The 15,347-nt window shown below is 41.9% G+C and overlaps 1 protein-coding gene across 1 annotated transcript in view; it reads left to right on the top strand.

Annotated features, from left to right (window-relative positions):
- Nucleotides 1-15,347, top strand: part of SLC7A14 (solute carrier family 7 member 14) — a 114,741-nt gene that overhangs the window by 1,143 nt on the left and 98,251 nt on the right. The gene's annotated exons all lie outside the window — the stretch shown is intronic.

Raw genomic sequence — 15,347 nt, 5'->3', positions numbered from 1 at the left:
GAACAGTAAGATAGAAGTCGCCAAATGACTAGAAGCGAAGTGAAGTGAAGGCGGAGGAAAGATGCGGGAATGCTGGAACAGTAGAGCTCTCGCCTGTTCCTGGCACTCCCCACCCCACCACCTGTGCCAGACTCGGTTCATTGAGGTCTTGAACTGAGAGGCGCAAAGGAACCGGCTCTTGGGAGGGATTCTCACCGAAGTGGTGGGGCCGGTCACTGGCCAGAGTTGACCAAGAAACACAGAATGATAACCCACCTCCTCTCCCCCCTCCACCCACTCCGACCGGAGCCCCCTCCAGGAAGGGGTCCGGGAGAACGCCAAGCGGCAGGATAGCACCAGTCAGGAGCCTGGACCACAGAGAGGATGGCGGGGAGGGGCGCTGTCCGCGGTGCTGAAAGTTCTCCGAGACAGGGAGATAATCCTGCCAGGGGACTGGCGGCTCACCGCTTGCCAACATTTCTCCAAAGCAGAAACTGCGTTAGAACTACGTAAAGGGGGGCAGGTGGGGCAAGCGACCTAGAGAGATGGGTAAAGGTGCTATGCATTCCCTGGTTCTCTGCCTTCCCCCGGACTCCGCCTGGAAGGAGATTTTCCCCACTCCTGGCTAGAGGAGCAAGGAGCGGCTATCACTCCAGGATCCAGCTTTGCTGTCTTCGAATGGGAAGGAATGTGGCGCCTCGTTCTGTTTTCTCTGCCTGCGCTGTGAATCTTCCTGTTGGTAAAGCGTTGGAAACACAGTTAGGGTTGCTGTTCTGGTAAACACTTCTGTGGCTTTCAAGAACCAGAGAACTGTGAGGCAGCACAAAGGAAGAGGCTTCATCAATGGAGAGACCGGACTTTCTATTCCTGGCCAAAGATTTTTCTGTCTTCAGCACCCTTCTCTCCCCACCACACGTTATTTACAGCTTCTAGATATAGATCTCTAAGCAGCCCAGTGTGTTTCTTTGATGAGTCTTTTACATTATGGGCTAGATGAGCAAGAAACTAAGCCAATTTAGGGAGGCCACGATAAGAGAATATTTACTAAAAACCTACTATCTGCTGAATCATATTATCTCATTTAAGCTTTACAATAGCTGCTAACCATAAGTTTCACCAAGTTAAGAAAACTGAAGTTACGTATCTCAAATCCAGAGCTTGGATTCAAATTCAAGTCTGCTTAACTCTGAAGTGCAAGCTATTTTCATGCCTTCATTTTGGCATTTGGCTTTGGATAGCTGTTACTGGAGAATACAGCAAGAGTCTGTCAAAGGTAGAAGGCCTGCTTTTTTTTTTTTTTTTTTTTTTTTTTTTTTTTTTTTCACACACACTACTCTCTCTTCCAACCCTTTCCTCTTTAATCTGTTCACCCACCCACTGTCACTCACTCCCACCATACCAACTGCTTTTGTGCATGCTGCTTGAGACACCACTGTTCACACAACTTGGGCTTCAGGATAACAGAAACACATTAGAGGACTAAAACAGCAGGCTTTCCTGAAAGAACAGCAGGGCTTTGGGGAATCTGGAGGATTAGAGCCCACTTGTGCTTTCATATTTAGAATTACACCCTTGAGTTAGAGGGCTGGAATAATCTTCAAAATCATTAAGCATCACTGTTTTACAAAAAGGAGAATTTGGGAACCACAAGATGGTTATTAGTCTAAGTCAGAAAACTGAAAGGTTAGGATTGGAATCCAGTTGACCTGACTCCGAGGCCGGTGCCCTTTCCACTACCCCCATGGTGCCTCAAATATTCTTCCATGCCTTCTTTGATTATCTTTGACAAGAACATCAGCATGAGTGAACTATATTCAGTAATTATAAACACTTAAAATACAAGAAGTCCTCATTCCTACTTTTTCTACCTATTCTTTCCCCTTTGGTCTCACTATTCCAGTGTTGTCTGACCCAGCATAACTGAGATACCTTATACCACCTTCCTATACCACCCTCCTCAGTAACTGTTCTCCCTATAGCAACAAATTGCAAATGGGGAAGATGGTGTGGCATTTCTTCGCTTGCCTTTATGTTGTCTATATTTCCTCTTCTATGATCTATTCTCAACAAATAATTCTGCCAAAATCAGTTACCCTTAGCATCTTCCTATGTTCTCAAAGGTACTTGGAAGAGACCTCAAAAAGATCTAGGCAGAAATAACTGATCATCATAAGTGCTGATATCTATCAAATGCTAGCCCCTATGCTAAGTCCTTTCATAAATCATTTCATTGAATTTTCACAATTCAGTCAAGTAGATAGTTTCATTAGAGACGGTCCTAGAGTTCTAGTCTACTCTAACATACAGTGGGCCTGATACTCTATTCATTTTTGCTTGCTTCTCTTTCAGCCCACAGTAAAAGCTCACCTTCATTAATTGGATTTTTATAGCCCTAGTAATCACACCGGCAAAATGTAACTTTTATATTGAATTGGATAGTTCTATCCTGCTCCAATATGTAGAATTTAGAACTTCAAATTCAATTCAAATGGCACTGTCCTGCTGTTTAATCTGTTAATATTTACCACAACATATTCCTCCCATTTGTTATCCTTTACTTAGAGATCCCTTTATGTCTTCCTAGTGCTATTACTGACATTCTGCTTCAAACCCCCTATAGAAGCAATTAAGGCATAACTCATAATTAAATGCATAACTTCTATTATACCCTCACTGGGCGATCCTGCAAGGGTGCTGTTGCTGGGTTGCTCGGCCCCATGAACCATAAGCTTACACTGTCTAGAACCACTCTATCCAATATGGGAGTCATTAGCCACATGAAGTTATTTACATTTTAGTTAGTTAAAATTTACACATTAAAAATTCAGTTCCTTAATCACAATAGCCGTATTTCAAGTGCTCAGTAAAACCATATGTGGCTAATGACTGCCTTATTGGACAGCGCAGACACAGAACACTGCAGAGAGCTCTGTTGGACAGTGTTGCTTTGGAAAGTGCTGAAAACATCCTCACAGCAACTGAGAACGTGAAATTGGGAATAAGGATTTGGGACTCTGTTTTGAAACATTTGCCATGAGAGAAGAAAAAGCTACTTGTGCCTAGGATATCTCCCAAAGCCCAAAGATGCTCAAGACAATAAGGCTAGCAAGGAGAACACGTGTCACTGAAGGAGCTGGTGACCTCTGGAGTTTGCTTCACATAGATTCCATTTTACCATAAAGTAAAGTAAAACGTTCCATTTTACTGTCTTACTGGTTTCCTGAATTCCAACTTAGAAATAACCGAGTGGTTCTTATTCAAAATTCAAATTTATATAAACTTTATATATATATATATCTTATATATGATATATGTATATATTTGTCTTAAGATAGATAGATAAATAGATCTCAACAAAGTCTTAACAAAGGAATGGTAACTTGTAAGATACTCTGCCAGAGAAATAGCTGAGATATACTCTTGGCCTGATGCTGGTCAAGCATGCCACTCTCAGCCAGTTGTTGCATATGTAATTTTTATCACTAAACGGGAACTTAGGGAGATTGTCAACTCTGGTCTCTAGCAGATCATGCTGGCTTTAATTATAAATACCATTTTGGGAGGAACCATGGCTTATTCATTTCATGGGAACTGTGTATCTCTTGAAAGGGCTTGGATTTTGCAAGGGAGAAAATATTTTACCTTGGAGCTGAAAAGAGTTTAATTTTCACTGTTTTTAGCTTGAGGGATTTAACTGATTTTACAACCCAAGAAGTAAATAGAACTGACAATGTAGCTTTGAAACTCATGCTGGTAGTATACAATCATTCACTTAATCAATAAAGTAATTGAGGAGTGTCCTATATTAGCACAGAAATGCTGTGGTCAAAGGTGTTGCAACGCCTATAGCCTGGCACATTGTTCATGCCATATACTCATCTAGCCAAGAAATGAGTATTCCCTGCGGCATTTTCCTTCAGCAAATAAAACAGGAGACAAACACAGAACATCAAATCTTACCCTGACAACCACCCTCCTAGCCCCTCTAGGGTCACAGGTAGTGATGGCCAAGACAGACTGCTACTGAGAATTGTGCCTTGCTGTCCTCTTCCAGGGAACAAGGGACACATCAGCCCAAAGGCCTTGCATTTCACTATGATGAGACAATTTCAGAAACTTAATGCTTCAATGGAATTGTGTATGTTATTTTTCACTTTTACCTTAAAGAGATATTTATTTCCTTGAGAAAGTATTTGATTGGCCTTCATGATTGTTGCAGGCAATTACTCTTATTACTAAATTCATAGGGAGCTTAGCTTAAAATGAAAACACATATATTGATCAGAGGAGAACTGATGACCATCACAGTCTGGCAGGTCATAGAATATTATCCTTTTCCAGGAATAACTGGGCCTCCCTTTAAAAGTTTTAACTGGTGATTACTGACAAAAATGAAATAAAAATAGATCATTCTATTCCAGCAAGCCAATAAGCAAATGCCTGGAATTAACTGATTCTCATTTGCCAAAGGCAAAATATTCCAGCCCAATAAACTGTCCTACAAATGAGCAAGCTGGTTTCCATGGCCTGTTCATTTTTTAAATTGTTTTTTTCCCTTTGTTTGTTTTTCAAATAATTAGCAAATTAAAAAACAATTGCATCCAGGTGTTTGAACATTCTGATGACAAAATGTTTCTCATAATTGTAAAGACTTGACTGTTCATCAGAGAAAATATTTATACAATATATTATTGTGCCAATATTTTGTAACAATCACACAGCCCAACTTTCTTATTTTGCAAACAGAGAAATCGAGGCTGAGAATGGTCATCCAAGTTAACAGCAGAGGCAGAAGCAAGACTTGAGCCTTCTCTCTCAATCCACTGCTCTTTGCATCTTTTAACATCATGCATCTTTTCATTAGTCATGAAAATTTTTTTTTTATCAATGAGTTTAGCCACCAAACTTTTACCAGAGCTGCTAAGAGTAGGAAAGTGAAGGTATTTGGATTTCAGATTATTTTCCTTGCACCCCCAGGTGAACTACTAGTCAAGGATAATCAACAGGTAGAAATTTCATGGGTAGAACTATGAACGAGAAGAAAAGCATTCAAAACCTCAGAATCTTTGTTGCAAGAATTTAACTCCTCTTACCTTCATCGTCTCCATCTCTAAACCAAGAATTTTGAATTAAATAGTGTTTCAGGTCCTTCCAGCTATAACATTCTATGGTTCTGTGAAATGAGGCCAAAGACTTGAATATACTACCTCATTCAGCCCAAATAATCAAAAATAAATGAAGATTCTTATTTTTACATCATTATTTATTGGAAGCTCTGGCATTTCATGCTAGTACTTCACAAAGTAACAACAATCATAACAACGATGATGATCATGATAGCTAATACTCATTACGCTCACTCCGACCCTAAATGTTCGTAAGGTTATTATCCCCTTTTTACAGATGAGAAAACTGGATCCCCAAGTAGCTAAATAACCTGCCCAAATTCATCCAGCTAACAAGTTTGTGCTTTTAAGCGCCATGCGACACAGCGTCTTTGAAAACCAGACAACCGGTCTCTCAGATAACCGATGTGCATCATTTTTAGGCCACTTAACACACAAGCCCCTTCTCTGGGGAATTTTTACTTTACCTACATTTTCTGGCTAGAATAGCAATCAAGAGGGTAAATAGCACTTCAGGTCTCTGGTTCTGATGAAACTATATAGGGATCTGCGTTGTCTTTCTGCAAGACGGCTCTTGTCCTTTACCAAGTTAATCCATTGTTTCAGTGGTTCAGTACTGAATGTTGGGCTTTGCATGATGCTTTCCCCAGAATGTATGAATTGCCTGCATTGCCAGAAATGAGTGAATGTTGGTGTAGGATTCAGCACCTTCTATGGCTACAAATGTCAGCCTGTCACATCTTCACTGTTCGGTAGAGTTTTCTGGATTTGCCTCTAGGTTTTTTACTCAGAGTGACAATCTAGACAGCTTTTAAGACAGAGACGGAGAGTTTCCCGAGTGCCATTTCCTGGTGGTGGGCTTCGGTCAAAAGTAAGACTAAAATTTTCAAAATCATGTGTGAAATTCATTTTCTTCTCATTAACCCTACCTCACCAAATTAGTCAAACAGAATATATCACAGCATCTACCTATCTCACTGTGGATTTTAATGTGCACTAAATCTGCTCCTCATATTACAAGAAGGGCCAATGAGACAGCACTTTTAAAAACTCCTTATAAACCATAAAGTCTTTACAAAAGAAAGGAACAGAGTTTTCGTCCTTTCAGTTCTTCTCAGTCAAAAATAACTCTCAAGTTGCTGATATACGGTCCTGAACTAGCGTTGACGGCTAAATCAAAGTCTTTAGGGTTAAGAAGATCTTAGATCTAAGCTGCATGTCTAGAAAATGGGATTTACCATACGGGAGGGCTCCTGGTTTCTTCTCAAATCAAAGGTTCTCAACCTCAGGTGCTATCTCCCTAAAGGGTATTTTGTTTATTGTTACATACACTGGGGGTGGGTGTTACTACTGGCTTTGGTGGACCGGGATCAGGAATGCTGAATATCCTGCACTAGACAGGACAACCCCGCACAGCAAAAAAGAATCCTACCTTTAATGCCCATAGCATTTCTCGTCTTCCACTGAGAAACAGTGCTCAAGGGGAGATGCTGTTCGTGCTTCCTAGTTCCCCAATTGATACAGAGAGAGTTTACTTTTGGTATCCTTCCCCAGGTGAAATCCAGCCATACTCATGTGAAGTCTACAACAGCTCAGAAGCATTACTGGGATTCCAGTAATTTTATCGAGAAGTAAAATATAAGGTCAGAGATCAGTGGTTTTCAAACTGGCCCTGAGAAGTTTATATAAGAAGCCCCTTCCAACTTCTGCAGGTGCAAGAAGTCCCAGTAGGGTAATATGCCCATATTGCAAGGCCCAGACTAAAGGCTGGCATTTGAGGACCCAAAATTAGCGAATACAGTTCTGAAAAACACCACCTTTGCGGTTCACTGGAGAAACACAGGGTTATGCTCTTACTTTATGAGAAGCATGGATCTAGCTAAGCACTGGCACAATCCCTGCCCTCAAGTCACCAACACTCCAGCAGTCAGACATGTAAACTCCCCTAATTATCTGTGCAATGTGACATATGCTATAACATGTTATGAAGGAGCCTCCAAAAAAGAGACAAGGGAACGATTCACTTCCATAGAGAAATTACAATTGAACCATACTTTGAATGATATATAATATTTTCTCATGTGGATAAATGAGAGGAAAGGCTATTGTAGAAATGGGAATAGCATAAGCAAATTCTAGAAGTATGAATGAAAATGATATATGTGCAGACTGATGTGGTTAAGTAGAGACCTGGCTAAGAATGGTGAAAGGTTATACTAGAAAGACTCTGAAGAAACTTTAATACAGCTGAGTGGATGTATTTATCCAGCCTGGAGTTTATCCTTTGAACAGGGTTTTTTATGAATATTTTGGGAATATCATTGAATTCAGGGCTGGTTCATGGCAGATATCAGAATCATGAAATCTAATCTCACAGCTGGAAGGAACCTCAGAAATCATCCTAGCCAGCCTTCTCCCTTCCCTATGTTTTACAGTTGAAGTAATTAAAGCCCAGAGACATTAAGTGACTTGCTCAAGGTCAGCCAGCAAATTAGTGACAGGAGACAGGATAAAGACTAGAGCCTAGTCTATCCTCTTAGTTCATAACATTTTTCCCTGCTCTGTACTGCCTTCAGGAATTTTATTCATCATTGGCACATAATCCAATATAACACACAATGTGATTATTAAGTATTTATGAAGCTCCAAGTTTTCCATAGCTCACTATTAAGATATGGTTCCTTCATAACAACCAAGTGAGAGATCAGATCCTGGGCTGCTTCTACATGAGAATATTCTCTTCAGAAATGCAGACAAGCAGCATAGCCAACACATGGGCATGGCATTCTTCCCCCACCTCACACACACTCCCCGCCTCTTCATTTCAAACTGCCAGAGATTATAGAGGCACAGCCTGAACAGAAGGCATCTTAATCTCTGGTGATTCTGTAAATAATATGCTGCTCATGCTTGCATATAAATAATCACAGCCTCTCTATTTCCTAGATGAGGGAGCCTTCAGAAAGATGAAGTTGCCTGCACACAGAGCATGTCAGAGAGAGGATTTCAGGCTCCAGAGCACCATCCCTCTTTGTAGCAGGGTTAAATTTTTCACCCATCTGCACACTCCTAATAATTTATCCAGGCTTATGGTCTTAAATTTCACCTCATAGTCAAGTTAGTCTGTGCATATTTAGGTTCTGAGATTGCTTATTTCCCACGTTCCTTTCTCTGGCCACCTGTCATCCAATATACATCCAATAGAGATCATCTAAACCAATCCACTCAACTTACAAGAGAAGAAACTCTCTCTGAGAGCCAGAGAGGTGAAGCCACTTGCTCAAGGTTGCACAGCTAAAAGCAGCACTGTGAACAGACTAGATTCTCTGGCTCCCAGTCCCAGGCTTTTCCCTCCACACCAGGCCGCTGCTTTCCAACAGTAGGTAACAGAGCATCTTCCCACTCTCCACACCCCCCATTCGTTGACCAACCCCATAAGGATGGATGGAAATGACTGACTGCACTGTGCTCAGATGCTCATTCCAAGACCTTGTTTAGAATACCCACAACTTATTATCGCCCACATTGTATTGATCCATCTATCATATTAAGAAGCTGGTTATGGAGGCAGGACACTTTCTAGTCTAGAGGCTATATACAATTAATGCCATTAAGGTAGAGATCACCACAGAAAACAGTGTGCCCAAGAAAAAAGAGGGCAGGGTCCATGGCTCCCATCATTTGATAATGGAGCAAAGTTCATCCCAAATTCATTGTAAATGGCAGGTTATTAGATTCATAATCCCAGGGACCAGGTAATTGGGTAAATGGATAGATTTAAGCAAGATTGGTTAAAAAAGAGTAAGAAAGTAAAAAAAGAGAACTCCCAAACCATTTCTGCTTCAGGGGCAAGGTGCTTTGCCCAAATGGATCAGCACGGTACATTTAATTTAATGTACACAAGGCTTACAATGATAGGGTTTTTCTTTTTTAGAAAATCAATGAAACTCATATTTTCTATATAAATTCATTCTGAGAAATCATTTAAAGACAAAAACAGGTGGTGTTTCAGTAAAAATTGTGTTGAAAAGAGAATGAGGGAAGAAATCTAAGAACTGGCTTCTCAGGTCGGGTTTCATAGGGCCATGACTGTCTCACAGTCTGACCAGCCTTATCACGTAGAGAAACTTGATTTTATCAGTTCTATCAAAAGTCTTCTAGCTCTGAAGAATCAAGCCATAATCCCCAAATCCCAAGAGGCTGATGTGTTAACTAGATGCCAGTATAAGTCACTTGCAATGCAGGATGCTTGTGAGTGTTACCCAGGTCATTCCCATCCTGGTATTAGGATAGCAGAAAACCCAAATGAGATGACTCGTGAGCACATCAGGATCAATGGAGTTGGACAGGCAGTCTCATGAAATTTGCCATCCAGGCTGCAACAAGGACTAGAGAATTCTTCCAAATTCCACCCAAGAACACCTTTCAGGTTACTGGAATGTTGGGCCCTTCAAATAAAGGGTCTTGTTTCCCCTTTCCCTAGTGTTAGAGAAACTTGGGGAAATTATTTCAGCAGAAGGTAGAGACTTTATCTAGTCTCCATGCATCCCCCATCTTCTGTTAGGATATTATTTCATCCACGTTATAACTTCCTAACTCATAATCTATCTTATATTTGTTACAGGCTAGTCTTCCTTAGGGAGTTCTGGTAGGTGCCCCAGTTTAACCACCAGTCATGAATAAGCCATACTAGTGGTTGGGTTATTTCTGTAACGGGCAAAACCCTTGTACTTTGTGCTGATACTGTTTATCCCTCTCCAGAGGGTGCCATGATCTGACCTTGCTCTGAGAGCACCAGATCTGGTTTATCCTTGTCAGTAATCTTCATGTGTGGACCCTGACATTTGAAACTGTACTCATTAGTCACTCTCAACACAGAAAACATTCATGGGGTGACTATGACTCATCCACAAAATGCCAAAGGAATCAACTCTCAAAATGTTTTTTTAAAAATCAGACACCATGGTTACCTCTGACAGAGGTCCGACAACCATTTTAACTATTTTTATTCTCCCCTTGAGCAGACTAGTTATCCTAGTTCCAAGCAGGCACAAACTACAGCAGACTGTTTGGGATTCATCTTAAGTTCTTTCCTAGTCACACAGACTTTTGACACACTCTCTATTCCAGCATCAGAACACAGAGGAAGACAATATCTGAATGAGTATAGACTGTCGTGCCAAAATAAATTCCTAACACAGACGACTAAAACATGCCACCGTAGAACTTAATGTCAAAATAGAAACAAGACTTCTCTATCTCAATAATGTCTTCATGACTAGCCTGTGTTCTTCTTTTCTGCCCCCAAGACTATTCCAAACTACAGTTGTAAATAAATACTATGGTGCCAACACAGTACATTAGGAATCTGGGGAGAACCTGTCAGTTGAGCTTTGTGATGTTATCTCTTTATACATGTGATTCCAATATGGCAAGTTACTGAGTGTTCTTCTTAAAGTCAAGAATAATTACATGGCTACATCATAATACTGCTGATAATAGTAATAACTGCTCACATTTACTCATTTAATCCTATGATATAAGCATTATTATCCCAATTCTACATATGAGAATTATTGAATTTAAATGACTTGCCCAAGGTCTCACAGCCAGATTCAAACACTGTGCCCTCTGACACCAAGATCTTCCCCATTCGCATTACTCATCCACAATTTTAAAATTCTCTCTGAAACAGACTAATCCTAATATATCTTACATGAGTGCATGGATGATAAGAATGAGTTTGCAGCTGTAACTTCATGGCCTTATCAGAGGATTAGACCCAGAGGTCCAAAGACTTAGTGTGGAACCTTGGGCAAGTCATACCTTTTCTAGGCCTCAGTCACTCCATCTAAGAAAGAGAAAAATAATGGCTCTTTATTCATTTAGTTATTCACTCATTCAGCAAAATATACTAAAAACTGAAGCTACAAAGGAGAAAAACACAGACTAGGAGCTGTTAATAAAAATAGGAACCCCTGGGCTTCCCTGGTGGCACAGTGGTTGAGAGTCTGCCTGCCGATGCAGGGGACACGGGTTCGTGCCCCGGTCCGGGAAGATTCCACATGCCACGGAGCGGCTGGGCCCGTGAGCCATGGCCGCTGAGCCTGCGTGTCCGGAGCCTGGGCTCCGCAACGGGAGAGACCACAACAGTGAGAGGCCCGCGTACCGCAAAAAAAAAAAAGGAACCCCTGTTCAGACTACTGTTGCTAAAATTAAAACAATACTAAGTCCCAAGTACCTAGGGTATGTAGAGGATTGCATTCAGGATTGATTGATTGGCGTTCGTTTCTTAATCAGCAAAGTGATTTGAATTCTTCTCATGTAACTGTCAACTAAACAAAATTACAGGCCCAACTGACCAATGTAATGCAAGTTTCTACTTACAAAAACAATGGCCTGCATTCTCAAGGTTCCTGTAAATGGTTTCTGAAGACCAATTTGTCCTAAACAGTCAGTGATGCACAATACATCTCTAGACTTAAAAGGAATTAATACTGTAGAACTTCAAAGTGCATTTTCATTTGCCTACAGGAACTCATTTCTTTCAGTGAAGGCTGAGATTATGTGATTACCCCAAAACAGGAAGACTAATAAGCTGTAATGGGAGAACTGATGGCAAAAGGGATATTTATTAAGCAAAACAGGATGGGGGATTTGAAAGAAAGGGAAGTAATTTGAAAGGCCATTTTGTTGTTCAGTTTAAGAAAATTCTAAAGTTTAATCTTGCTGATGGACTAGAGGATATTAAGAAAATGTTAAATGAGAGAGTAAAAAAGAAACGTAAGTCAACCCAAAAAATGGAGGGGAAAGAAATCGCATTCTTCCTAAAGTACTTTCCCTTCAAAGGAAAAACTGGGGTCGGAGGCACAGGGGCATTTGCTGGGCAGTAAGAAGTGAGATGCATTTCCCTTCCCCCCGTCAAAGTCTTTACCAGTGTCCCAGGCTTGAGGGTAAGAGGTATATCTCACACAAGTAAGCAGATGGGTCTTTCTCAGTTCTGAATCACTCAATTTGCCCCCATTTTTCAGAAGTCACTTGCAAAAGGCATCGTCATGAAGCCATTAACTAATGATCCCCAATTCACTAAGCTTAGAAGCCTAATTTATATACAGGAAACTATTTGGACTTTTAAGGTAATTTTCTCCTCTTAAGACAAGGGACATCAAGCCTTTCCCAGCACATAACCAAAACAAAACAAACACAAACTCAAAAATCAAGGGAGAATCACAGTCATTAGAAAATGAAGTAAATTTGGACTTCCCTGGTGGCGCAGTGGTTAAGAATCCACGTGCCAATGCAGGGGACACACGTTCAAGCCCTGGTCCCGGATGATCCCACATGCTGCGGAGCAACTAAGCCTGTGCGCCACAACTACTGAGCCCGCATGCCACAACTACTGAAGCCCACGCGCCTAGAGCCCATGCTTCGCAACAAGAGAAGCCACCGCAATGTGAAGCCCATGCACCGCAACGAAGAGCAGCCCCCGCTCTCCGCAACTAGAGAAAGCCCGCACACAGCAACGAAGACCCAATGCAGCCAAAAAATAAATATTAATTAATTAATTTAAGAAAAAAAAGAAAATAAAGTAAATTTGCCAGCCTAATCTCACAGCTTAGTGTGTCTACAGGGCCAGTTTCTAGTCAAAAAGTAGGGTAATACCAGTTTGTGAGTGGAATGTTAAAATGTAACTTATGGCTTGACTGCATCACAACAGTATGGGTGATCCATTTTAACTTTGCTTTAAATGTTAAAGCAAAGGTTTCAGGGTTAGCTTTTTGCTGTTTTTTTTTTAGTGAACTATAAGGTGGTCCTCACCAGAATTTGTTTGTTGCTCAGCTGCTTGGAGTTTTTTCGAGAAGTGTTTCATTACAAGCTCGATGGCTATAAGATCAGTAAAACTCATCTGTCCCGGACCTTGAATGCTGAGCTAAGATTAGGCTTTAAGTCACAAGCAGTGGGAGCCCCCCAAGGTTTTCGTACAGTGAAGTTGTGACCAGAAGAGTGAAGAAGGTTCTGGCAACAGTGAGTGGGATAGATGAGTGAGACAGAGAGAGGGTGGAAATAGAAAAGTCAAGTCAGGATATTAAACTGTGAAAAATGTACAAGAAAAAGCGCATTTCATAGCTGTAGAATCAGGGGCCATTGTTGCTACTTCTTGGCTGGTGTGGAACCATGTCATCTGGATCTTGATATGAGCACAGCTCCCAGGACTGGGGAGAGAGAGCACCCTCTCTCCTAGGCGTCACACCTGACTTGTGGCCCCCCTTTCTCTCAGCTGACAGGAGCCCCTCTACACTTGTGGTGAAAGGGTTGGTGGGAATGGGCAGAAGTACAAAGAGGGGGAACACCAGATAAGCTTTGCCTGCCTGGAACCAAAATGGCGCCAAGGAGGCACCATGAGGAAGTGAAGCAGGGCCGGTGGTTTCAAGTCTGCCTCTCTCCGGCTGCCTGGGCCTCAGCTTGCACAGGTCTCTTTGCTTTTCTGGGCCTGAGATGCCTTATCTGTAAGACAGAAAGTCTGCCATGGATGATTATCATGGTTCTTTCCAGCTTGAAAATTTATAACACCAGCAGCATATTATTAAAGATGCATTTCAGGGCTTCCCTGGTGGCGCAGTGGTTGAGAGTCCGCATGCCGATGCAGGGCACATGGGTTCGTGCCCCGGTCCGGGAAGATCCCACATACCGCAGAGGGGCTGGGCCCGTGAGCCATGGCCGCTGAGCCTGCGCGTCTGGAGCCTGTGCTCCGCAACGGGAGAGGCCGCAACAGTGAGAGGCCCGCGTACCACAAAAAAAAAAAAAAAAAAAAAAGATGCATTTCACGGACCACATTCAATTCAATTCAATTCCAGCGTGGACCACTGTACAAAATGCCAAAGCTCCAAAGGGCTTGATTTCCTCTGTTTATTTTTTCTCCCTCTGTTTCTTGTATTTTTCCATTATTTTTCTGATAGAGTATTTTTCCCCTGTTCCATTTGTTTCTTCATTTTCTGGTGGCAGCAGGGAAGGGGCTGTTTCAATGAGACAAGAAACTGAGATCATCTGTGTATTGACAAGACAAGGAGAAGCCAGGGCCTAACCAGCCAGCTCTTTTCCACATCATTCTGCTGGTGACCCTCAGCCCAGCACCAGCAAGAAGGGGAAGTTGAACTCACCCTCCCTTCTGACTTATTTTTTATCACTGCTTTCTCCGCCAAGCTGCAGGCTTCCAGATGTTCTAGGCAACTCTCTCCCTCACTGCCTGCAAGCCAAGCAAGGTGATGGTTGTCAGCCCCTTTACCCTAGGAAAAGTAATAAAGAGAGGGGCGTTTTATACAAGTCTTATGCACATGCATGTGTACACACACCGTCCAGCCTCCTATCCGCAGCTGCCTCTGTTTAAGCTTGGCTTCCTCAAATCCAGCCAGTCAGCAGGGCCATGGAGGCCTCACTTCCAAAGGACCGGACACTAAATTAGTCACTTGTCTTTTAGTTGCTTGAGCTACTATTGCATTTGAGAGGCATCAGCTCTTTGTCTTGCTCAGTTCAACTGAAGTTGAGCTCAGCTAGGGTCTCCCCTGTTTTGCTCCTCTACCTCACTCCCACCCCCAGCCCAGGGCTTCCAACCCACTACTTCGGTGTCTCACCTCCTATACCAGTCTGGCTGATATTCCAAGGGCAACTTCGTTATCTCAAAAGAAAGAGAACCAGGATGGTTCTGCTCCTCATAGGCTAAGGAGACTAGAGATTTCCTCCTAACAACCCAGGAGTCTGCAATGAGAACCAGATTACTGGGTGGCTAGAAATATTTTAAACATAACAACTTGATACCCAAGAAAGGCCTATGTGGATCTACATAGGGCCCAAAGCTGGAGAGATAAGGAAAGATTTAGTTGCCAAAAAAGTTCTATGGGAAGTATAAGTTACTATTAGAATTAGAGGAGGCAGCTGGTCCAGCCCTGTCTCCTAGAGTAATAACAATAATATCTGTATTTTAATCCAGTACGTACCAGGCACTTCATATATTGACTACATTAACATGAGTTAGCACAATAATCCTATAAGGTAGGCATTTCTATGTGCATTTTTTAGATAAAGAAACCAAGGCTCAGGGACTTCCCTGGCGGTCCAGTGGTTAAGACTCCGCACTCCCAATGCAGGGGGCACGGGCCCCATCCCTGGTCGGGGAACTAAGATCCCTCATGCCGAACACTGCAGCAAAAAAAAAAAAAAAAAAAAAAAAAAAAAAAAAAAAAAAAA

This window comes from Neophocaena asiaeorientalis, unplaced genomic scaffold, assembly GCF_003031525.2.
Source record: "Neophocaena asiaeorientalis asiaeorientalis breed wild unplaced genomic scaffold, Neophocaena_asiaeorientalis_V1.1 scaffold280, whole genome shotgun sequence".
Taxonomy (NCBI): Eukaryota; Metazoa; Chordata; class Mammalia; order Artiodactyla; family Phocoenidae; genus Neophocaena; species Neophocaena asiaeorientalis.
Note: the sequence above shows the minus strand (reverse complement) of the source record. Positions and strands in the feature narration are given on the sequence as shown.